Source organism: Ovis aries, chromosome 3, assembly GCF_016772045.2.
Source record: "Ovis aries strain OAR_USU_Benz2616 breed Rambouillet chromosome 3, ARS-UI_Ramb_v3.0, whole genome shotgun sequence".
Classification (NCBI taxonomy): domain Eukaryota; kingdom Metazoa; phylum Chordata; class Mammalia; order Artiodactyla; family Bovidae; genus Ovis; species Ovis aries.
In genome coordinates, this window is record NC_056056.1 from 130119980 (window position 1) to 130134173 (window position 14194).

General features: G+C 45.1%; 1 protein-coding gene and 1 pseudogene across 1 annotated transcript in view; one reads left to right on the top strand and one right to left on the bottom strand.

Annotated features, from left to right (window-relative positions):
• Nucleotides 1–14194, top strand: part of CRADD (CASP2 and RIPK1 domain containing adaptor with death domain) — a 193071-nt gene that overhangs the window by 145304 nt on the left and 33573 nt on the right. The window lies entirely within an intron of this gene.
• LOC105607934 (chromobox protein homolog 3-like) lies at nucleotides 959–6840 on the bottom strand (annotated as a pseudogene).

Below are 14194 nucleotides of genomic sequence, written 5' to 3' on the forward strand. Positions count from 1 at the left end.
TTTATATGCAGATATGGATGCAGATTCTGATAGGGATACTTTTAAAAATTACCCAATTTAAACTGCTTAAGTTGTCTAATTAATTACGAAATTATTTAATTTGAAAGGTTAAGACTTAAATTTTCAATCTAAGTTGAAGTTATTTCTTACGTTGCTCAAAATGATATAATTCCAGAACATGGGCTTTTCCATGGTTATGAAAGGCTGTTGTTTAAATATATTTACCAAAACAGAAACCACAACAAAAAATTAACTCCCAAACTATTTACATATGTCTTTTATGTATATACATACAAAAAACTTAGAATGGTCCTCAAGCATATATGAGTTAAATGCAAATTCTAAGTTCTTACTGAGTAATGACTATGGAGATCTCCTGCAACATTTAGAAGAACTGTTCTCTAATGCTAAGGAAATAATATACCATGGTATCAAACTCTTTCCTGCTGAAGGAAGCAACTACAGAAAGCTTTTATTTGTTCAAAGTAACCAGTGCTATAGATGGGGGGAAAAAATGTAACTTCCCCAATACTACTACAAAACAAACATCAAACCTGATTTTCATTAGAATGTAGTTATTTCTTCACACTAAGAAATCAAACGGAGAAGGCAATGGCACCCCACTCCAGCACTCTTGCCTGGAAAATCCCATGGATGGAGGAGTCTGGTAGGCTGTGGTCCATGGGATGACTAAGAGTCAGACACGACTGAGCGACTTCACTTTCACTTTTCACTTTCATGCATTGGAGAAGGAAATGGCAACCCACTCCAGTGTTCTTGCCTGGAGAATCCCAGGGACGGGGGAGCCTGGTGGCTGCCGTCTATGGGGTCACACAGAGTCAGACATGACTGAAGCAACTTAGCAGCAGCAGCAGCAGCAGCAAGAAATCAAAAAACTAAGACCCACATTTTATATATGTGTGTGTGTGTGTATATATATATATATATATATATGGCAATGCAAACAATTATTGAGACTCATCTTCTGGACAAGAATGCCAGGTTAGTCTCTCTTCATAAAAAGCAATTACAATTTGAGGACACTTCATGTTTGCCTCTTTTGCCAGCACCAAGTCCGCCTCATCGGAATCTTTGCATTTCATGAGGAGCATTAATTCTCCAGTGCTGTCTGGGGCACCTATTATTCATTCTGGATCAAGACCTCTGGCAAAACCTCTTGGTTTATCAGCAGCATCTCTTCTTCTTTGATTTGCTGTCATCAGATTCACTGTCAGACAAAGATTTTCTTTTTGTTCCATCTTTTTCTTTACCAGCTTTTTTAGAATTAAGAAATGCTTCAGTTAACTCTGGACAATCTAAATTTTCTTCAGGTTCCCAAGTATTGTCTATATCTGTAAACCCCTTCCACTTCAGGAAACACTCCTCCTTCCCGTTCGCTACACAGCGGTCCAGTGCTTTTTCTACTACAAATTCATCAGATTCTGCCTCTTCAGCTTTTTTACTCTTTTCATTTTGTTTCTTTCCCATTTTTTGCAATGTAGTTTTATTGGAGGCCATTTTTTATTGCACACTTGAAGAGCTATTATTCACCGCCTCTGAGCTGCTCTGGGTCCCAGGTCTGTGGCATTTCCTTAATAAAATTTTAAAGAGATGACCATTAGCAGAGGGTGGTGCTTCTAGGCTCATCCAAATTACTCTGTAAAGCACACTCCCTAAATTAACCAGATTGCATTACTATTATCCATGCGAGCAAGCATCACTCTTCTTAAGCTATTTCTCCAAGCTGTACCAAATTGTGCTACCTCTAGAAGTAGGACATTCTGTGCCCTGTTTGAAGGCTGGTGTGACTGATGTAGTTGGAATTGCTGAAAGGAGGAGAGGGGAAGAGAAAGAATTGATACTCTTTAGGGAATTTCACTAGGCTCTTTGCAGTATCAGTATGGCTGAAATGTGTGTTATTGTGTGAAAAGTATTATCCTCCACCTTCTAGATGGTGGGATGGTCTCCATATCATGCTTCAAGGTCACACTAAGTAAGTAAGCCTAATAGTGAAGATAGGCTGACTGTGGTCCCTGCTTTCCCCAGCCATCCCTGCCTGTCACTCCCCCCAACACCTACACTGTACATTGTGATGGTCAGTTACCTGAGGTGCCGGTGTACCTAGGTTTCTGCCCTGCTTAAAAATTAGGAATACCTCAGAAGTGCAATGCAAAACTCCCTTGTCTTGAGGTGAAAACATAAAAACATTTTAGAGTCAGTAAATCCCTTAGTTAACTTGCAGGTATATTGGAAGGACAGATGCTGAAGCTCCAATACTTTGGCCACCTAATGTGAAGGGCCAACTCATTAGAAAAGCCCCTGATGCTGGGAAAGATTGATGGCAAAAGGAGAAGGAGGAGGCAGAGGATGAGATGGTTAGATAGCATCACCAACTCGATGGACATGATTTTAAACAAACTCTGGGAGATAGTGAAGGATGGGAGAGCCTGGTGTGTTGCAGTCCTTGAGGCTGCAGAGTCAGACACGACTGAGTGACTGAACAAGAATAGCATGAGTCTATGATAGTCATCTTAAATTGTTTCTGGAAAAAAAAGACTTACAAGTGGCAGCACATGGCTTTTCCCCCAGCCTTCCATCCCAAAGCAGCTGGTATTCTCGATCTTTGAAAGAAGCCCTGAAATCAGAAACCTGATGCTGAGGCATTTGGTTAGTATTTGTATTACTGAGAGTGTGTGTGTGTGTTTTAATGGAGTGTTGCTGCTGCTGCTGCTGCCAAGTCGCTTTAGTCGTGTCCAATTCTGTGCGACCCCACAGATGGCAGCCCACCAGGCTCCCCTGTCCCTGGGATTCTCCAGGCAAGAACACTGAAGTGGGTTGCCATTTCCTTCTCCAATGCATGAAAGTGAAAAGTGAAAGTGAAGTCGCTCAGTAAGTGTCCAACTCTTTGTGACCCCATGGACTACGGCCTACCAGGCTCCTCCGTCCATGGGATTTTCCAGGCAAGAATACTGGAGTGGGTTGCCATTGCCTTCTCTGAATGGAGTGTTACTACAGAGTTTAATGTCTTTGCCTTCAACTGGAGCTGTATTGTATTGAGATATTGAGATATTGAGGTGGGGCTACTTCTAATACCTGCCCTGTGCCTGTTCACAGGGCCTGTAATCCCTCCCCAGAGCTGTGGCAGAGGAGGAGGAGAGAATGATTCTAGGGGGAAAGTTATAAGGCTTGTGCAACAGGATGTTTTCCTGGTGTCTGGTTTTAGACTCAAGACAGGAACATTAACTCACAGAGTAAAGATTGGCAACATACTCTCACACCATTAAAGGACCCTGATTTGGCTGAGTGTTTGGTTCACTTGGTACAGTATAGTGCAAGATCACTACCTTTAAAGCCAGACCAACCCAAACTTGAATTCTGGCATTAGCCATTACTCTTTTGCATAACTTTGGACAAATTATGTAATCTCTTGGAATCTCAGTTTTCTCATCTGACAGGTATAACATACATACACTGAGGGGTAGCTAAAAGATAAGAAATAAGAAAGCAAAGTAGAATAGCACTTTGCAAGACACTTTGGCAATTTCTTAAAAAGATAAACATAATCTTACCACATGATCCAGAAGTCCTGCTCTGAGGTTCTGCCTAAATAGTTGAAAACTTATGTCCACACAAAAAGCTACACACAAATGTTTATAGTAGCTTTATTCATACATGCCAAAATTGGAAGCAACCAAGATGCGCTTTCGTAATTGAATGGATAAACAAACCGGTACATCCATGTGATGGAATATCGTTCAGCAATAAAACGGATTGAACTATCAAGTCATGAAAAGACTTGGAGGAACTTTAAATGCTTATTACTCAGGGGAGGAAGGTAGTCTGAAAAAGATCCATACTGTATGATTCTGTTAATATATGACATACTGGAAAAGGTAAAACTTTGGAGACGATTGAAAGATTGCTGGTTGCCTGGAGTTTGGACTGAGGGGCTGAGGAATGAATCATGAAACACAGCGGATTTTCAAAACAGTGAAACTATCTTGTGTGAGGTAATGGTGCACACACGGCATATATGTTTATCAAAGCCCTTCGGATGTACAAAACAAAGTGTGAACCCTAGTGTAAACTTTTTTTTTTTTAAGATCAAACAAGACAATGTATGTAAATTGGCTAACCTACTAATTAGTGCATGTTAAACTTTAATAAATGATAGATTTTATTTACAATTTTTATTTTTACTCTAATTTCTAATAATGTCATTTAGACATAGTTTCTGTGGTATTTAAAATCTAGCTGTTTACCAAATGAGAATTAATTGTCCATTATAACCATTTTCTCTTCCGATATCTGTTGTGTGCAAAGTGGATAACTTGTTTCCCGGTCCAAGGAAAGCAACCTCTGGCTCAGACTTGAGTTTTACTTCAGTCTGTGATTTACAGTTGGTGTAAAATTTGTAACTGGAGTTGGTTAATTACAATGCAATTGCAGTACAAGGCATCTTGAGTTGATTTTTGTCGTATCCTGTATTGTTATATAAAGTGCTAACTTTAATCAGGATTGAATCAGGATTGCATTTGTTTCAATGCAATCTCCTTACTTGTCCTGAATGCAGTTTCTCTTCTTTTGTATAAGTTTTTTTGTATGGTTCAAATTAGTGTGGGAAGAATAGTAGGCAGGAAATATAAATTTAAGCATGTTAAATCATGCTTAATGATTTACGCATGACACATGTTAAATCATAAAAGAATTACATCACAAAGCATTAAAATGGTGCGTAGAGAACTTTGCCAACGCCTGATAGAGTTGTGGGGATTGTATAATTAAGAAAGAACAAACACTTATTCTATAACTGGAGATCAAGTGTCAAAGTCCCTTTCCTTTTTTCACTGGATGCTAGGAATCTAACCTTGCAAAAATGTCCCAAGTGGCCAAGAACCACAGAACTTGAATCCAGCAAGATGCTGCAGAAGTTGTTAAGCAATGCAGTAGTCTTTGGGCTTTCACAAAGCAGTAACAATTAAATGTGACTTTTATCTCCTGATGCACTTTTCTGTGCCTAAATGTAGTATCTCCTCCTGCATTCACGTTGTCCACCCCATTAGGGAAATCGAAAAGACCAGTATCGTTGGTTTCTTCTTATCCCTATTACTATTTTAGGTTGAGGTCTCTGGTTTACCTGCTGGGGTCTGTATGACATTGTCTCAAAGCCAAAGGGGCCTCAGCGATGCAGATGCCAGGAACAAGGGGGACTTGCTGGCATGGTGTGCGCTTCTCTTGGGTTCTGTGGATATTGGGGAACCACTGGCCTGAGGAAGAGGATGGAACTGAGCTAGGGAAGGGGGAAGAATGAGCTTAGAGCTCCCCAGGAAAGGGGAAGAATATATGCTTGGAAAAAAAAGCTGTTTCTGGGGTATCTGAGAGCAGGTTGGAGTCTAGGGCAAGCCGGAAGCACCTTTTACCCGACTTGCTAAGGGTGCTGCGAAAAAAAAAGTTGATCTGGAGCCAGAGGATATTGCCTGCAGACCAAATGCTGAAATGGAGGGGCATGGACATGGAAGGGGAAGCAGGGGCAGGGGCAATGGCCAAGGTGATTGTCAGAGCCTGCTACTCAGGCAGGGTTTCGCCGCTGCCTGCCGATTCTCTGGTGGGGCAATGTCAGCCACGAAGTGCAGACCAGACTTTGGTGCTGGCTATAGGCATATTGTTTTCCCATAGCTGCTGTGGTTCAGACAGGATCTGGTGTCTTGTCATGAACAGATTGTTCCCACTGAGCACAAACACTCTTCTGTGAGCAGGGCCAGCAGCTCTGAGGAACTAGATGGAGTCCCCATTCCAAGATGAGCAGTTAGGGGTCGGGGGAGATGGAGAAAAGCCAGCTTTACCTTCTGTTTGTGTAAGTTTTGAATGAACTGGGTAGAATCCACATTCCCCCTCCTCCACAAAGTAAGTGAGGTTCTAGTGGGGTTACCCAGCAGGACTGCAGTTTGATTGCAGTGTAACTTGTTCGAAGGATCTGAGGGAGAGATTTAATCTACCCACATCGTGAATCCTAGAATCACACGTAAGCAGCAATGAACGAGAACACTGCCGTGGGAGACAAGAGTGTTGCAACCCGTGCAGTTTCTACTGTGGTGTCCTAGAAACTTTTGAGAACCCAGAGGAAACAAGCCTGCAACACGGGCCTGGCAGCCTGGAGGCCTGGCCTCTCCAGCCCAGCCTGCCTCAGAGTCTCTGGGCCGCTTTTGTCCAGTGGGAATGCGGGCAAAAATGTCTCAGAAGACAGGTCTTTCTAACAGATTGAAATGTGACTGAACCAGCAGTGATCAGCAACATAAGTGTGAAACCTCAGTTCCTGATTCCCTTTGTTCTGGCGTAGCGTACGTATGCAACTGTCTTGAAAATAGACCATCTTTTCAAAACTTTACTGTGTCTATTATGTGTGCTCTCACATCTTATTCAAATTATGCCCGTAATTAAAAAGCTTTGCCCATCAGGGATTCTCGTCTGTGGTTGGCATCACGCCCTGGGGTGCTTTTAGCATCCTGTGGGAGTGTGTTTATTTTTTATTTTAGTTACGTGGCTGCATCAGGTCTTGGTTGCAGCAGCAAGATTTTTGTTGCAGTGCACGGGCTTCTCTCTAGTGGCACCCAGGCTTAGTTGTCCCATGGCACGTGGGATCTTAAGTTCCCCAACCAGGGATTGAATCCATGCCCCTGCATTGGAAGGTGGATGCTTAACCATTGGACCACCAGGGAGTCCGTGGGAGTGTTGTCAGATGCCACAGTGCTCAGGGGTGGGATGCTAGTGATATCTGATGGCCAGGGGCAGAGCTGCTCTGTGATGCTCTGGACAGTTCTGTAGGGAGGAGAATGGTCCCACAACCCTCATGACTTCCATATGTTCTGCCAGGTCTCCAAAGAATCCAACTTTGTTTTACACATTAATGTATAGCAGTTTTCATGTTTAAAGATATGCACGGGATTCTCCAGGAATATATATCTAAGCAGAGGTAAGATTGTACTCGGTTTTGCTCAGAGCTTTACAGAGTTATTCACTATTTCAGAAAAATCATCTCGCCATTAGCAAACTCTAAAGATGTTTGCGTCACCAGCACAGCACGCCTGTACCATCTGCACTGTCGCGTCCATGGTGCTTCTATAGGTGTGTGAACCTGAAGCTTCACTGCGCTTTAGAGCAGTCATGTGGGGTATTCATATATTGAAATACGTATTATTTTATAGAAGTTATGCTATTTTCATCTCTCCTTTGTATTGCAGTTTGCACGTTAATTTTAAAATGTGTATAGGTAGGTTACATTATTTTATATCAGATTAGCAAGTAACAGAATTGTACAATGTTGGATTGTAAAAATTGGATTGTAACTGATTGAATTGAAAACCACTAGACCAGAGAGTTCTAAAGTCCCTTTTTGCTTTAAAATTCTGTTAACCTATCAGATTACTTAGTCTGATGCCTTCCTTTTTGCAGGTGGGTAAACTGGAGCCCTCTAAGTCTTTCATGCATTGCATTCAGCCAATTTCTGTTGACTACCTCCTCGAGGTGTGGATACACAGTGGACAAAAATCTGATCCCTGTCTTCAAGCAGTCTTCAGCTTGGCAGGCAAGATGAGATATATGCCAAGAAATAAAAAATAGAAAACCCCAGGTCTGGTTAGTAGCTCAGCTGTATCTAGAACCCACCATTGCTTTGAAGACTGGTTCATTTTTTATCCCTGGGCCTGAGGTGGGGCCTGGATTCTGAGGCTAGAAATGTTTCTGTCTATTTGTGATCATTGGAGAGGGGTAGACTGGGAGGAATATACCACCAGCCAAAAGAAAACAATTTTAGTTTACTCTCTCCTTTTCCCCCGCAGAATAACAGAAGCCTAGGAGTGGCTCCAGTACTCTTGCCTGGGAAATCCCATGGACGGAGGAGCCTGGTAGTCTACAGTCCATGGGGTCGCTAAGAGTCGAACACGACTGAGCGACTTCACTTTCACGCACTGGAGAAGGAAATGGCAACCCACTCCAGTGTTCTTGCCTGGAGAATCCCAGGGATAGCGGAGCCTGGTGGGCTGCCGTCTGTGGGGTCGCACAGAGTCGGACACGACTGAAGCGACTTAGCAGCAGCACCAGCAGCAGGAGTGGCTAGTTAGCTTCCCACTGCTCACTCGGGTGAAAGGTTAGGATGAAGCGTGAGGATGGCAGCAGTGAGAAAGAGCACAGGAAGCAGATTCCGCAGCTTTACCCTCCGACAGAAATACGATGCAAGCCACAATGTGAACACCTGTGGAATTTACATTTTCTAGTATAAAAGTAAAAATGTTAGTCATTCCATCAAGACGGACTTTTTGCGACCCCATAGACTGTAGCCCACCAGGCTCCTCTGTCCATGGAATTCTCCGGGTAAGAATACTGGAGTGGGTTGCCGTTCCCTTCTCCAGGGGATCTTCCCAACCCAAGGATTGAACCCAGGTCTCCTGCACTGCAGGTGGATTCTTCACTGTCTGTTACATTTTGAAAAGTACAAAGAACATGTGAAATTAGTCTGATTGGTGTGTTTAACCCGATGTATCCAAAGTACAATGATCATTTCAACCTGAACGGAATAGCAAACAATTATTAATGAGGTATTTTACACTTGTTTTCCACAGCTAAGTCTTCAAAATCTGGTGTGAGCTTTGTACTTGCAGCACACTTCCGTGTGTGTCAGGCTCTTTTTTTAAGTGCTCAGCAGTCACACGTGGCTAGTGACTACCATACTGGATAGCACAACTATATAGGAAAAGGACTTTTTAGCCCTTTTCCTGCCTTCATCCTGTTCCCCTGTCTAGGCACTCCATCAGAACCACTCTCATTATAAGCAGTGACTCCTCATCTAGAGGACACTCCCATCCCTGTGAGATGACAGTGGACAGAGAATGGGGGTACAGGTACCACTACCCACCCACTCTCTGGACAAGAGTCAAAGGCTCTGAAAATACAGGAGGGTCCCACCAAGTCTTAAGTGCCCAGTTTAGTGTGCTGGGGTGACAGCTCCAGAAGGGACAACTGCTGATTTGGAATGAGAGATCTGGATTTGGAGCAGTGACCAGGAAATCCGAGGGCTCAGTACAGTAGAACTTTACTACAGAATTTCACAAATTTACTATTTTTTAAGTTACATCTTTTTCCTTTTCCTCATTCTGTCTTCGTCTGTTCATTTAGCTCCTTTTGGAAATCACATGCATAGGGTGTTGAGCCAGGTGACTTCCCAGGGACCCTCCCTGCCCATGTTACTGTCTCCTCAGGTGGAGGGCAGTCCATCAGAACCTGGGACCTGGTCCTTCAAGGGACTGCAGCCTCCGACCAGGTCTCCCCAGCAGTGACTCTGAGGTATTTGAAATGTGTTTTCAAAATGCCCGGGAGCCATGTTCATGGGTATGTGGGTGGGGGCAGAGAATGTGGAGCCTGACTGGGCCAAGTGCTTTACGTATTATATATCACTGTGCTGAATCGGCAGGATGATCATTTGAAGTAGGTCCTAGATTTATCCTCATCCTACAAGAGGCAATGGAGGGAGAAAGTGTGGAGTAACTTGCTCTAGGTCCCAGTAGCTATCATCATCCCATTCTTTATGGTTGGCTGGCAGAATTTTCTTTCTTGGCAGTAAGGTGCCAGCCCCTTCTTATTCATCTTTCTTTTTCCATGACCTCTTCTTCTCCTCCACACTGCCTCACCTCTTTACCACAGAGATGCTTTAGTAGTAAAATCTCATCATAAAACAATTGAGAGCTTCTAACCCCCTGTCTGTGGCCTTCAGACAGGCATTCCCCTTGATGGCTCAGATTGCCTCTTCAGGAGACTCAGTCTGGGGACATGTGATATTCAGCTTAGATCAGGTCATTATTCAGCCCGTCAGGGATCCGTTTTGCCTGTCATCTCATGGAATCCAGACCAGGGAGCTGCTGCTACCACCTTAGCCTTTCATTGGAAGAAAATCTGCTTCCCAAGACCAGAGGGCACTGTGTGGCCACTTGGCAGGCCTTGCCCATGGACAGTGCCTTGCCAGGATGGCCCTTCTCCAGGCCTGGTCCTCAGCTTCACAGACCAAGGGATTCCTGGACCAGAGCAGAGCAGTCTGGGAAAGAAGATGGAGAAACTGATTCATGAGAACCGATCTTAGAGACTGGTGGAGAAATCACAATGCCCATTCATTCATGTGTTGGAAAGAATTCTTCTTAAACAAACACAGATATTCACGTTTGCAGGTTAGCATATTTTTCTCCCTGCAGAAAACCTTGTGTGAGGAGCCAGACTTTTATCAGAAGGTTGTGTTAACACACTTGGAATCAGAACTAGGACAGCTATTAGGTTATTGTTGAAAAAGTAAAAATTTGTAGTTGAAGAGACCATGATACAAAAGCCTGCTTGGTGGAAAAGCTCACCTAGGCCTCCCCTGACCCTTGCTCCTTAGCCCCTTCCCCAGAGGCAACCCTTATTAATAATGAACTTCTTCCACCTGTGGGATTGTCTGAGGCCTCCATTTCCTAAGCAGCGAAGTTCCTGCTGTGCTGGCCAGGTGCCTTACATCTTCTGGTTAGGCTGCCTTCCTGGATCAGCTTTTACTTGGCATATTAGTGGATGGGAGACGGGAGGTACGTGAGCAGTGGGAGTGACAGAGGCAGTTGGGAGGAGAGGTACGCAGGAAGCTGCTGAGTTAAAAAGATCTGCATTCTCTAGAGGGGCGGGCACAGAGGAGGGGTGTAGAGTGAACCGGGAGCTTCCCAGTGACACTAGAAAGGAGTGCTCCCAGGTCCCTGGCAGAGAGCAGATGGTGGGTATTCCCTGACCCTTCCTCGGCCCTGGGGAACAGAATGGGAAGGAAAAACATAGAGCAAGAGATAAAGGGGAAGTCTGCCCCAACTGTCTTGAAGGGACAGCACCCGCCCCAGAACAATAGCCCCGAAGAGACAGAGCAAGATCAAAAGCACTGTGAGAGGTGCCCCATCCCCACCGCCCCCTGCCAGCCCCCGAGCAGCCATGCCATTCAAGGCCAGTCATATCTTATGGTGCAAAAAGGCGCCTTCCAGCTTCGACACTGTGACCTGGGGACAGTGTGGGAGAAGTTCTGTAGCAAGAAGGAACAATTAGCCGATTCATTATGTTGACATTTCTAGCCACAAAATAAGGCCTTTCCCCTTAGTTAGGGTTGTGACAGATAAAAGCGTATTCCCAGCCGACTTCTGTTATTCACGCGGGCAGGCCTATTATCCCTGCTTGGTCTGGCCCTGTCTGTATATGAGGGCTTGCTCTGTGTGAGCGCTCCTGGCAGCTTTGTAAAGGATTCAGAGGGAATAAACACAGGGCCTGCTTCCTGCCCTGCATCCAGAAGAGAAGACACATTCATACATATGGTCTAAGCCAGCAAACCTTGGTGCTTCAAAAGCAGGAAAAGAGCTAATCGGGGGGTGGAAGGGGGTGTCTAAGACCAGTTCATGTGAGGAAAATAAAGCTAATGAGGGATCTAGAAGCCAGTTCAAGTGAGGAGCCAAGGGTGGTTAGAGTGGAAGAATCATCTCCAGTCTTCGAAAAGGTGGTGGAATTTAGCGTATGGTGGCTAAAAGCCAGATTATTGTTGTTGTTTAGTTGGTAAGTCATGTGTGACTCTTTTGCAACCCTGTGGACTGTAGCCCCCCAGGCTCCTCTGTCCGCTGGGATTTCCCAGACAAGAATACTGAGGTGGGTTGCCATTCCCTTCTCCAGGGGATCTTCCCCACCCAGGGATCAAACCTGTATCTCCTGCTTGGCAGGTGGAGTCTTTACTGTTGAGCCACCAGGGAAGCCAAAACCCAGATTGCCCAAGTTTAAATTCTGGTTAAGCCACTTTATGACCTGTGTAACCATAGGCAAGTGACTACACCTCTCTGTGCCTCAGTCTCCTCATTTAAGAAAGTGAAGATGATATGATGCCTATCACATAGGGCTCTTGTGAGAACTGAGCAGGTTACAGCATGGCGAGCTCTTGTAACAGTGCCTGACAAGGTAAGCACTGCAAGTATTTGCCACTATACATAAGAAGACAGGGCGCAGAAAGTTGGTTGCACCAGAAAACCAAAGTAGAATCAGGGATGGAAAATCTACCTTAATCTATAGATCAGCTTATTTTATTGTTAGAGTTACCCAATAAGGGGCTTGGAAAAATAATAAGCAAAGACAGCGCTAGAATCCAAATGGATTTATTCTCCAGTCCAGACCCATTTGAGTTCTGCGTGTCTAGGCACCCTGACATTCCCATTTGGATATCTTCCAGGCGCCTCACATTTAACATGCTCAGGCCTCGTCTGGGCCCTGCTTCCACCTGTTTCCACCCTCAGTCTTCTCTATGTCAGTGCTGGCAGTGGCAACACCAGCCACCCGGTCACCCAAGGTAGAAGTTTGACAGTCCGTCATCTTTGAGTCTTCCGTCTGCCTCGTCCCCACAGTCAGTAACCCACAGTTGTCCATTCTGCCTCTTCTGTATCCCTGCTGTCCATCTCCTTTTCTCCTTAGTCACGGCCTCTATTCTAGTCCAAGAAATGATCACCCCTCCCTTGCAGTAACTCACTACCTGGCCTTTTGCTCTTACCTGTGCCCCAAAGCCAGAAAGCCTACAGGGCACCTTGGTGTACAGAAGTACGCTGCCCGTATGAAGAGAGGCAGCCCTGGCCAGGCCTTGGGGAGCAGACTGGGGCCAGGTTTCACCCCTCACTTGTCTGCTTGGGCAGCACCCTTGTGCTTCAGCACCTGCTCAACCATGTGCAGTGGCCCTTCCCAAATGATTTTTCCAACAGCAGTCGGAATGGTTTCATTAAAATGTAAACTGGCTCATGCCACGCTTCTCTGTAACATTACCCCATCCGCAGCCCTTCATGGGCTTCCCTGGTGGCTCAGCTGGTAGGGAATCTGCCTGCGATGCAGGAGACCTGGGTTCAATCCCTGGGTTGGGAAGATCCCCTGGAGAAAGGAAAGGCTACCCACTCCAGTATTCTGGCCTGGAGAATTCCACGGACTGTATAGTCCGTGGGGCCTCAGAGAGTCGGACATGGCTGAGTGACTTTCCCTTGCACTTGCACAGTCCTTCATGACTTTCTGTTGCCCTTGAGCTCTGAATCAGATCCAAGCTCCATCCTATCATTTATAGTGATGTATTAATATCCATCATATTAACGTATTAATTGTGTTAATAGCCATTAATCAGGTTGGAGTGCCGAGGCCGTAGACTGAACACCTAGGGGCATTCACGTTTTATTTGGCTCACACAGCGTTTTAAAACAATTTTTAAATCAGCTGACACTAATTCAAAATTGAGATTCCACTTAGAATATAGCTTCTCTTGGAAGATGAGAAAATGTGGAGTTGAAGGACCCTCTTCCTCCCAGGGTGACACTTGGCTGGTGCTGAGCGGCAGCTGCTTCCCCCAGCTGGGGTGTGGGCACTCCGGTTTCCCCCAGTCCCCACTGCTCCATAGTTTATACTTTACTTCCTGCATGTTATCTGCTGGGCCCCAGTAAGTATCTGCCTTTGCAGCCCCTAAGCTCGATCAACCCTTTCACTTTACAGTGAGGAAGCTGAGGCTAGAAACGTGGCCTTTTAGTCTCAAGGTCTAGTGCTGGATCATGAAATATGCCGTGACTTCTGCCCTGCCTACTAAATCACAACTGCCTCTCAGTTACTGAAGGAAAGGAAACACACCATGCAACCTGGTTAATTATTCTTCCTGCTGTGTTTGCTAGCCAACACGCCCTTCTGTTATCTTGCTTATATCTGTGACCGCATGAAAATTAGAACATTTGGTCTAAAGGATTGGGATGTTGTTCTGTGCATATCACCCATTTGGCATGAGAGTCTAGCTAAAATAGGAAAAAAGGAGAAATGGGGGAGGATTGGAAATGACAGGAGAGATAAAATCTTTTGAGAGGGGGCACAGTCTTCTCCTGTGGTGTTACAGAAAGGTGGGGGCCTGGCTGGATCACCACCTCTTCAGGGATGTGGAACTTGAGATGCAGATGGCAGTGAGTCAGGGGCAGAAAAAGGACTGAAGAGCGTGTCCTGGGCTCAGTGCCCCATACCACACTGTCACACCCTGAGAATGACCGCGCACAGATCCATCACTGCAAAAAAGGGAAGTTTGCAGTTTACCTTGGCAAATAATGACTTTGGCCAATCAAGAGGAATGGGAGTGAAGCATAGCCCCAGAGCCTTGAGTCAGATG